We start from the raw sequence: 10,637 nt of genomic DNA on the forward strand, positions 1-10,637 counted from the left end.
CAAATGCACTTTTATTACATTTCTGCTCCTGTAGGGCCACAACTCTCTTCACAGAGCCTTGGATGTGAACAGAAAATGAACACAGTTGCAATGTTATTTATAAAACTTAGATAATATTGGTGGTCATTACTATTACTTACTTAAATCAATGTTTGTTTGTCATATGCCCTGGATGGTGTACACAAAAAAATGAACTGCTGAAATTGGCTCTGCAGAGATTTGAACTCAGGAGCTCCTGTTTACTAAACAGGCACTTTTACCAACTGAGCCACAGTGCCTCATCAAACAAAATACTTGTCTGAGCTACAACACCCAAAAGGGCAGGAGCCTTGCTCCTATTTATGTAGCCTTTGGCAGCTTGATTTTCAAGTACACCCCTTGGACAAGATGCCTCTGTTGTATTTTTTTCCCCAAATTCCCTTTTCTATATTTTTGGTGGACTTTCGAGGTTTCCGTTTTATTTCTTTTTTTTCTCCCCAGGTTTTCGTGCCACAAAATCACACTTTAAAAAACAAAAGTAAAAACATAACTAAATTGGTTGTTRTAAGTCCACACAACAATGRTTAAACCACATCAGGAGACCGCGCCAACACTTGCAATAAGGTTRCATTTGTAAAGAGTTCATAAAGGGGTTATAATTACATTATTAACGATTGTTTAATCATTTGTAAATGCCGTATAAACCATTAATAACATTTATATCGCATTGGTCAAAATAGTGCAATAACTGGTCAGTGTTTGCCAAAATTGTGAGCTAATGTTTACCTCCAGGTATTAACCGTTTATAAATGCACTTACAAACGCTTATAGGATTAACCCTTTATCTATCATCATCCAACCTTATTTTCAATAGTTGAACAATAGTTATTTTCTCACTTTGTGGATGTGTTGCGTTAGTGCTCTGTCACAGGAACAGAAGAGGTTGGTTTTCATGATGTGTCTTGACCCACCGTTTGAACCCTGTTGCCCTGGTCAAATTRACTTCCAGGACYTTATTCAATCATCATTCCTAACCTATGACACTTTACCAGATTATATCAACGTTACTTCGCACTTCTCTGCGATAGTCCAGGTGTGCTGAACGCTCTGGTGTGAAATGGTWACCGTAATACCTTTTGGTTTGGTGAAGGAGTGGAGGAGGTYTCCTCTCACAAGTTGAATGTTTTGGTCTTCATACACACCARTCATTGACTGAACATGTTTAACAAAGTGTTGAATCTTCTCATGCATGTAGTGATTAGTACCAAATACTGCCAATAAATCAAATCAGATGTTAGTGGTCACATACACATGGTTAGCAGATGTTATTGGTCACATACACATGGTTAGCAGATGTTAGTGGTCACATACACATGGTTAGCAGATGTTATTGCGAGTGTAGCGAAATGCTTGTGCTTCTAGTTCCGACAGTGCAGTAATATCTATCAAGTAATCTAACAATTCCACAACAACTACCTAATAAGTAAGGGATGGAATAACAATATATACATATGGATGGCCGAGCGGCATAGGCAAGATGCAATAGATGGTATGAAATACAGTATATACATGTGAGATGAATAAATGGATCACTAGTCACTTTAATAATGCCACTTTAATAATGTTTACATATCATGCATTACTCAAGTGGCCAATGATTTTAAGTCTGTTAGCAGAGGTAGCAGCCTCTCTGTGTTAGTGATGCCTGTTTAACAGTCTGATGGCCTTGAGATCGAAGCTGTTATTCAGTCTCTCAGTCCCAGCTTTGATGCACCTGTACCGACCTRGCCTTCTGGATGGTAGCGGGGTGAACAGGCAGTGGCTCAGGTGGTTGTTGTCCTTGATGATCTGGTATGTCTAAGCTCTTGAGTGAACTATCAAATAATCTGTAAATMATTTACRCACATGTATAACAGTTTTTCAGCGGCAGGGACTGAGAGACTAGTCATGAGCGAGGGAAAGATGAACGGAGTAAAGTACAGAGAGATCCTTGATGAAAACCTGCTCCAGAGCACTCAGGACCTCACAATGGGGTGAAGGTTCACCTTCCAAAAGGACAACGACCCTAAGCACATAAAAACCTGCCAAGAGTAGAGTGTGCAAAGCTGTGATCAATGCAACTTTGAAGAATCTAAAATAAATTTTGATTTGTTTAAATCTTTTTTTGGTTACTACATGATTCCATATATGTTATTTAATAGTTTTGATGTATGCACTATTATTCTACAATGTAGAAAATAGTAAAAATAAAGAAAAACCCTTAAATGAGTAGGTGTGTCCAAACTTTTGACTGGTACTGTATGTTAAAACATTTTTTAAAGTGTTAATGTTGACATTGAATTGCTATTTATGGCTCCTGTACAAAGTTAGTCAGTCAAATACCGTATTTTCCAGCGCTGATGGAAAACGTCTCCCAATAGCTTGTAATTACAAAACTTGGTCAGAAGGTGGCAGTAGAGTCATACTAAAGTGAATATGTTCTGGTGTTTCCCCATTAGCTTGTAATTGCAACACTTGGCCAGAAGGAGGCGTGCTGGTGTTTCAGTGGAGCAGCCAAGTTTCGAAGATCCAACATTGACTTGAATGAATTGAAAATTAATATGTTTCACAGAGYGTATGCATGGGTGGATAGATTAAGACATACAAACCATGAGTGTATCTGCTGCTGTTCATATCTGTTATATAATCTGAAGCTGTGTTGTGTCTCCCCCCGCACACACACATGGCGACCATTTTGTATTTGTAGCTGTAAGCAAGTACATGAATCGGTACAATAATTTAAAGGTAAAATATGATACATATCAATCAATAACATAATCTCAATTCTAGTTCATACCTATTACCTACAGTATAACCTTCTACCTTGTGGCACAAGAGCTGATGATCATCTCATGTGAGATATGGCGATAGTGATGATGATAATGGATATTCAGAGCTACATTGGGTTACAGAAGTATTCACCCCCTTTGCATTTGTTCACATTTTGTTATGTTACAAAGTGGGATTGAAATAGATGTAATTGTGATTAAAAAAATGTTTTTTATTGATCTATACAAAATACTCTATAATGTCAAAAAGAAAAGAATTCTATATATTATTTTTTACAAAGATAGTTGTTGCCTAAGTGTTATTAACCACCATCACATAATAAGTTACATGGACTAACTCTGTGGGAAATAAATAGACTTTGACATGATTCTTTTTTTGAATTCTCCTTCCACTATGCTTGGAATTACCACTGGTGACTTTCCTTTCCCGGAGGCTGGTGCAGGAAGCAGAGATGGATTGGGTGGTCGGATCAAATGTCTTTTCTGTTTGGGGGTGGGGTATGCGTTGGCCCCCCTTGCCCAACTCGGCTCCAGTGCCCTCTATTGGAGGCTACTACTCTTGCACGTTTGGTAGGTACCACCGCCACCGCCACCGCCATCTGCCTCTGTCAAGTACCGCTTGCCTTTCTTAACAGACTTGTTGATCAAGGGTTCCGGTCCCACTTCTCTTGTTTAGTATTCGTAGCATTTAAACGGAGCGTGCTGCAGTCGAAGAGGCTAGCTCACCTAGCTTAAGCTAAAGAGCCTCCTGGCCAATGTCAGCTGACATGCTTAACCTCTAGCAAGTGAAACTTACTAGCTTTGCCCCTGCATTATGGCAACCCCACTCCTATTTTCACTTCCTGGAGTTGGAGGGAGTGAAGGAAACAGGGTTTGCTTGCACCTCCGATGAAGAAGCAGCCCCCCGAGCACTTGGCTGGTGTAACCCCTGGAGCGAGGGGCCTTGGCACGGTTCTGAGTGACCTGTGCYCCCCTCCGCAAAAACATTACKGTGACAACGGTGCCCTCACGTTTGGCAAACGTGGTYTTACGTCAGCCATTGCCAGAGCCKCTGTGTAGGTAAAGGGGTTGGGCTTCATGCAGTCTATACAGTCTCARGGAAGCACAACGAATATTGGAAGCTTGTCCATGTTTAATGCTGTCCCCTCTGTTGCCCCGCCTTAAACGGTGTTTACAGGGCTTAAGGGGAAAATCAATCTCCCCAGGGTGAGTGATAAATTGAGTCACTGTCCACAAGGGGACGCCCCTCCCCCYTAGATGGCTCAGTAGTGGGATTCATTGCTGATTCCTGCCTGTAGCTCACTAGTCCCTATGAGGTGTCTAATGATACGGGTTAAATCAAATCAAATTATATTTGTCACATGCGCTGAATACAACAACCTTACAGTGAAATGCTTACTTACAAGTCTGCCTGAGCTTGCTTACATCTTCCTTCTGCCTATCCAACTCCATCTAGACGGCACCATGCTGAGACATCACAATGTGTCAGAGCAATGTTTAATGTGGTGCCAGTAGAAGCCTCTGAGAGTCTCTCTGCGTGTTGTCTCCATACAGGATGAATGACTGGGCTGGCTCCACCAAGCTGGGCTACTGGGAAAGGATTGTGTCTTCTCTGTTTCTCAATATATAGGATGATTAAAAAAAATATATATATATTTAACTAGACATAAAACATTCTTATTACAATGACAGCCTAGGAACAGGGGAAGAACTACAGATTTTTCACTTGCAACTCTGGGATTTGATCTAGAAAACATTTGGTTACTGGCCCAACACTCTAACCACTACGCTACCTGCCACCCAGAATGACTGGCTGGCACTCACCAAGCTGGATACTGGACAGATTGTGTCCTTCTCTGTTGTCTCCATATAGGAAGAATGACTGGGCTGGCTTCACCAAGCTGAGTACTGGACAAGATTGTGTCCTTCTCTGTTGTCTCCATATAGAAGAATACTGGGCTGGCTCACCAAGCTGGGTACTGGCAAAGATTGTGTCTTTCTTGGTTGTCTCAATATATAGGATATTAAAATATATATATATATTTAACTAGACAAGTCAGTAAATAAAATATTCTTATTTAAGATAGGCAGCATCTTGGGGCATTGTTTAAAGGGTTGACTATGGGAGATATTTGTGCTGTGGTGAGTATATCTGTTGGGGTCTCAGGCAAGAGCAGTGGTTATATTTCCCCATCGTATGTTGTTCCGAAGTTGACTGACTGAAAGGGAACCTAACAGTATGACTATAACTACTGTTCCCTGAAGGAGGGAAACGAGGAAGAACACATGTCTGCCGCTGGTCAAGAGCGGTATTATTAAATGGAAGGAATGAGTCCGGGCCTCACMRTTATCACCTGTGGAAGGCGGGGCTTCCAGCGAAGTGCAGATTTCATTGGCCTTGTCAGGCGTGATTGTAGATCCTTCAACAGAAGTTGCGAGAGTGCGACTCCTCATAGTATGTTGTACCTTGTTTCCCTCCTTCAGGGAACAGTAGTTATAACGTTATGTTTTTCAGGATAAAAAGAAATGGAGCTAAGCACAGTCAAAATCCTAGAGGAAAAACTGCTTCAGTTTGCTATACACCAGACACTGGGAGAGGAATTAATCTTTCAGCAGGACAATAACCTACAACACAAGGCCAAATCTACATTGCAGTCGCTTACCAAGAAGACAGTGAATGTTCCTGAATGTCCTAGTTTCAGATTTGACTTAAATRTGCGTGAAAATCTATGGCACGACTTAAAAATTGCTGTCTAGCCATGATTCCCAACACAATGACAAAGCTTGAAGAAATGTTTAAAAGAATAATGGGCYAATATTGCACAATCCAGGGGTGCAAACCTCTTAGACTTACCCAAGAAGACTCACAGCTGTAATCGCAGCTAATGGTGTTTCTAAAATGAATTGACTCAGGTMGGTGAATACTTATCTAATSAAGGTATATTAGTGCTTTAAAAAAAAAAGTAATATCTACAATCTACACAAGTATTTTGTGTAGATCATTTACAAAAAAACACAATAATATCTATTGTAATCCCACTTTGTAACACTATAAAATGMGAAGAAATCCAAGAGGGGTGAATATTTATCATACCCACTGTACGAGAAGGGGGTTCCACCATCCCGCCCACATTCAGAAACAAACCTGGGTCTTTCTTTCCAAAAAATATCTGTAGATGTATGTAATATTACCTGAAAGAAAACGAATACTATTTGAACTTAGGTCTGCTACAATACAGAGCTGTGGATCTGTCTGTCACTGCAGCCTCAGCACCAGCAGGTTCACAACCCTCTGTATCTTCATCCCAAATGGCACCCTATTCCCTATTTAGTGCACTACTTTTGACCAGGGCATATAGGGCCCATTTGGGACTTATGCACTGAGCTCCTGGCTGATTGTTAGTCCTGGTCTTCTCCTCATTGTCTCGCTCTCAGTTATTTATCATGCAGAGGCTGTGTATGCAGTCCCAGTCCCAGCTTGTGTGAAGCCAGCCCAGTCATTCTCCATATGGAGACAACAAGAAGGACACAATCTTGTCCAGTACTCCACTTGGTGAAGCCAGCCCAGTCATTCTTCCTATTGGAGACAACAGAGAAGGACACAATCTTGTCCCAGACTCCAGCTTGGTGAAGGCAGCCCATCATTCTGGGTGGCAGGTAGCGTAGTGGTTAGAGTGTTGGGCCAGAACCAAATGTTTTCTAGATCAAATCCCAGAGTTGACAAGGTGAAAATCTGTAGTTCTTCCCCTGTTCCTAGGCTGTCATTGAAATAAGAATTGTTTTATGTCTAGTTAAATATATATATATATTTTTTAATCATCCTATATATTGAGACAACAGAGAAAGACACAATCCTTTCCCAGTAGCCCAGCTTGGGGAGCCAGCCCAGTCATTCTTCCTGTATGAGACAACACAGAGAGAGACCTCTCAGAGGCTTCTACTGGCACCACATTAAACATTGCTCTGACAACATTGTGATTCTCAGCATGGTCCGTCTAGATGGAGTTGGATAGGCAGAGAGGAAGATGTAAGCAAGCTTCTGTTTGTCATTTCCTTGATGAACATTGAATCCTGTGGAATGTGGAAAAGACCAGAATCTATACAGTTTCCTGACACCTCTCTGGTTCATCTCTCCAGTACACCCTCTCCTCCAATCGGAGCACATTTGTCAGCATCTCAACATTTATATAGCATAGTAAACATGGAAAATATTGTACATAATCTATACGGTGCAGAAGTGAAACCTTCTAGATTTGTGGAGCTGCGGGATTGGGAAGGCAGAAGGAAAACGGTTGTGAATACCAAAGATGGCACGTAATGAATGGAAGATAATATACAGTACACTGGATACAGTATTCCTGTGACGCTGTGACCATCTGTTGTTCTCAATAGTGATTCCATACAGATATGAATAGAAAGTCAACTACAGAGTTACAGTATAGCACAAATTATATTCATTAGACAATCCATTATGATCGTTTTCCTAATACATCCATAGACCATACACTATACCTGTTACTTCCTGGTCTCTCTGAATCTGGTTCTATATTCTCCAGTCCACCTCTTCCTGGTCTCTCTGAATCTGGTCTAATTCTCCAGTCCACCTTCTCTCTGGTCTCTCTGAATCTGGTTCTAATTCTCCAGTCCACCTCTTCCTGGTCTCTCTGATCTGGTTCTAATCTCCCAGTCCACCTCTTCCTGTCGTCTTCTGAATCTGGTTCTAATTCTCCCTCCACCTCTTCCTGGTCTCTCTGAATCTGGTTCTAATTCTCCAGTCCACCTCTTCCTGGCTCCTCTCCACGTAATCTCCATGCTAGCAGCTCACTGGCTCGCGTGTAAAAGGTAAAGTCACATGTTTCATTTGTGGTTGGAGGATGAGCTTCTCTCTGTGTTTTTCCCTGGTGCAGCCACTGGGACACAGAGAAGGAGCATTGCCTGAGTTCCAAATAGTACCCTATCCCTATATGGTGCAAAGGGCCCTGGTCCAAAGTAGTGCACTATATAGGGAATAGGGTCATTGATCTCCTTCACGCTAACAACAGTTGCCCATCCAACAATAAGCTCACATTAAACTACCTTCATCCTACTCCAGATTACACAGAAAACAGAAACCGCCACTGTCTGTTAGGCTTTAGATAGAGTACCAAAGCCTGATAGCTAAGTACTCTTAGTACCCCATCAGAGTCCCTTTGACAGAATAGAGTCCCAGACATTGACTAGATCCCAAATGCACCATACACATAGTGCACTACTTTTGACCAAAACAGACAAAACTGTTCCAATTGGGACACTTCCTCAGAATCCCTGATTCCCTTTGTGTGGGGCACAGTGGAGTCCCATCGGATGCTTGTCAATAGCTTCTGGATAGGGAGCAGATTGATCTCCACTGACATTCAGCTCAGTCAGCTATCCCCTATCAAGCATGATGAATCAAATCAAATCAAATGATTTATATAGCCCTTCTTCTTACATCAGCTGATATCTCAAAGTGCTGTACAGAAACCCAGCCTAAAACCACAAAAGCAAGCAATGCAGTGTAGAAGCACGGTGGCTAGGGAAAACTCCCTAGAAAGGCCAAAACCTAGGAAGAAACCTAGAGAGGAACCAGGCTATGAGGGGTGGCCAGTCCTCTCTTGGCTGTGCCGGGTGGAGTTATAACAGAACATGCCAAAGTTCAAATGTTCAAAATGACCAGCATGGTCCAATAATATATCACATGTAGTGTCGAGGGTGCAACAGTAGTCAGCACCTCAGGTAGAAATGTCAGCTGGCCTTTTCATAGCCCGATCTATAGAGATATCTCTACCGCTCCTGGCTTTCTGAGGAGTTGAAACAGCAGGTCTGGGACAGGTAGCACGTCCGTGACAGGTCAGGTCCTAAAGCCGCCAGGCAGAACAGTTGAAACTGAGCAGCAGCACGCCACGGCTAGACTGGGACAGAAGGAGTCATCACTGCCACAGTAGTCCTGAGCATGGTCCTAGGCTCAGTCCTGACTGAGAGAAGAAGAAGAAAGAAAGAAGAAAGAAAGAAAAGAAGAAAGAAGAGAATAGTAGAGGAGCATACTTAAATTCACACAGGACACCGAGATATAGACACGAGAGAAATACTCCAGATATAACAGACTGACCCTAGCCCCCGACACATAAACTACTGCAGCATAAATACTGGAGGCTGAAGATGAAAGGGAGCCAAAGGTTATACAGAGAATCCTTGATGAAACCTGCTCCCAGAGCGTCATGACCATCAGACTGGAAGGTTAACTTCCAATTAGACAACATACCCGGAAGCACCACAGGCGCAAGACAACGCAGGAATGGCTTCCGGACAAGCTCTGAAGGTCCGTGGAAGGCCAGCCAGAAGCGCCGACTTGAAACCAATCAAACATCTCTGAGAGACCGAAACTAGCTGGTGCTGAGCGTACGCTTTCCCCATCCCGCAATCCTGACATGAGCGTATGAGGAGGATGCTGCAGAGGTATATTGCGAAAACTGCCCAAATACACGCGCCTCTGCCAAGCTTAGTGTAGCGTCATCCGCCATAGAAGATCATTGAGGGACTGTAATCGCTGTCCAATGAGCAGTTGGGTGCTTCAACAAAGTACTGAGTAAAAGTATGGTATATTGATGAAGGGGGCGGAAACGATTTAATTCAATTTAGAATAAGGCTGTAACATAACTATAAGAAGCTAAGACACTACAATGTAACGAGCATGATACCTGCGATGTTGGCCATCAACGAGATCTTGACAAGATGGAGCTACGTAGGATGAATGAGGAAGATTCTTGACCCGGGCTAAAGAGAGGGAAGATTTTGACCCTGTAGGCAAAACAACAGCTAGGCTAAGCAATTTTTATCAAAATCGAGTTTTCTCGAGAAATTAGTTGTAGTGGGACGGCAGATCAAAGACCCTTGGAGCGGGGAGGTAAAGAGAATGAGGGTAAGCATTGGACAAAAGAATGTGTTATGAGACACACAAGCAAAATCTAGGGAGTCAAAGCTGCTTATATGTGTGAGACGGACTGGAACCAGTACTTCATGCCATGAAACGACTTTGCTGATGAACTATGAGAGCAGTACCACGTTTGTTGAGGTTTAATGCCAAAACATAGCAGTTTGCTAAGAGATCTCGAGCTGCCCCTGCTGAGAGCCGCTTCCAAGTAAAACTATTCACTAAGAGAGTTGTGGGATATATCTATTGCATATAATTCAGCCTATCACCTAAACCACCCTCACGCGAACGTTTTCGTTTCAGTCTATAGATGAGATCAGATGAGGCGCAGGGTTACGACATATGTAGCAGATGTTGAAGAAACTGTCTGCGTGTTGCTGATACATTGCCAGTTTGGACCGAGAACCCAAATGACACATTAAGCGATAGAATTTGTTTGCTGGACTGAAACAATCGAACACATTCGAAAAAAGTTTCCTCGACAGATCAGATCTCTATCGTTGCAAAGGGCTGTTTGAAATTGCTGGAGATATGGAAAATCCGCTGCACACAATAAGTTTTCACGCAGCCGACAACGTGTTGGCCGTAATGTGTTGGCCATTTACACTTCTTCTGTGACCAGAATATCTCTACTGTAAGAAGCAAATAAAGACGAAGGATAGCAAGATGCGTGCTCACACAAAAATGCAACAGGGATTGCGAACCAACAAGTATGGTCGACGAGAGCAGAGGACTGAACGTTTCAAAGACGATGAGGAAATGTTGTCACAAAGTGCAGTAGGAAGGGAAGGCACATTCAAGAGCATGCAGAGCAAAATCCAGTACAACAACAGGAAAACTAGCGCAACACAATATGAAAGGTCTGTGAATGCAGCTAGCAG

At 42.5% G+C, this 10,637-nt stretch overlaps 1 non-coding gene across 1 annotated transcript; it reads right to left on the reverse strand.

The window, feature by feature from the left end:
- Positions 1-204: 204 nt before the first annotated feature.
- On the reverse strand, positions 205-278 carry trnat-agu (transfer RNA threonine (anticodon AGU)). The gene has a single exon. It is a non-coding gene; the product is annotated as a tRNA-Thr (tRNA).
- Between the last annotated feature and the right edge of the window lie 10,359 nt (positions 279-10,637).

The sequence above is a fragment of the Salvelinus sp. IW2-2015 genome, unplaced genomic scaffold (assembly GCF_002910315.2).
Source record: "Salvelinus sp. IW2-2015 unplaced genomic scaffold, ASM291031v2 Un_scaffold1313, whole genome shotgun sequence".
Taxonomy (NCBI): domain Eukaryota; kingdom Metazoa; phylum Chordata; class Actinopteri; order Salmoniformes; family Salmonidae; genus Salvelinus; species Salvelinus sp. IW2-2015.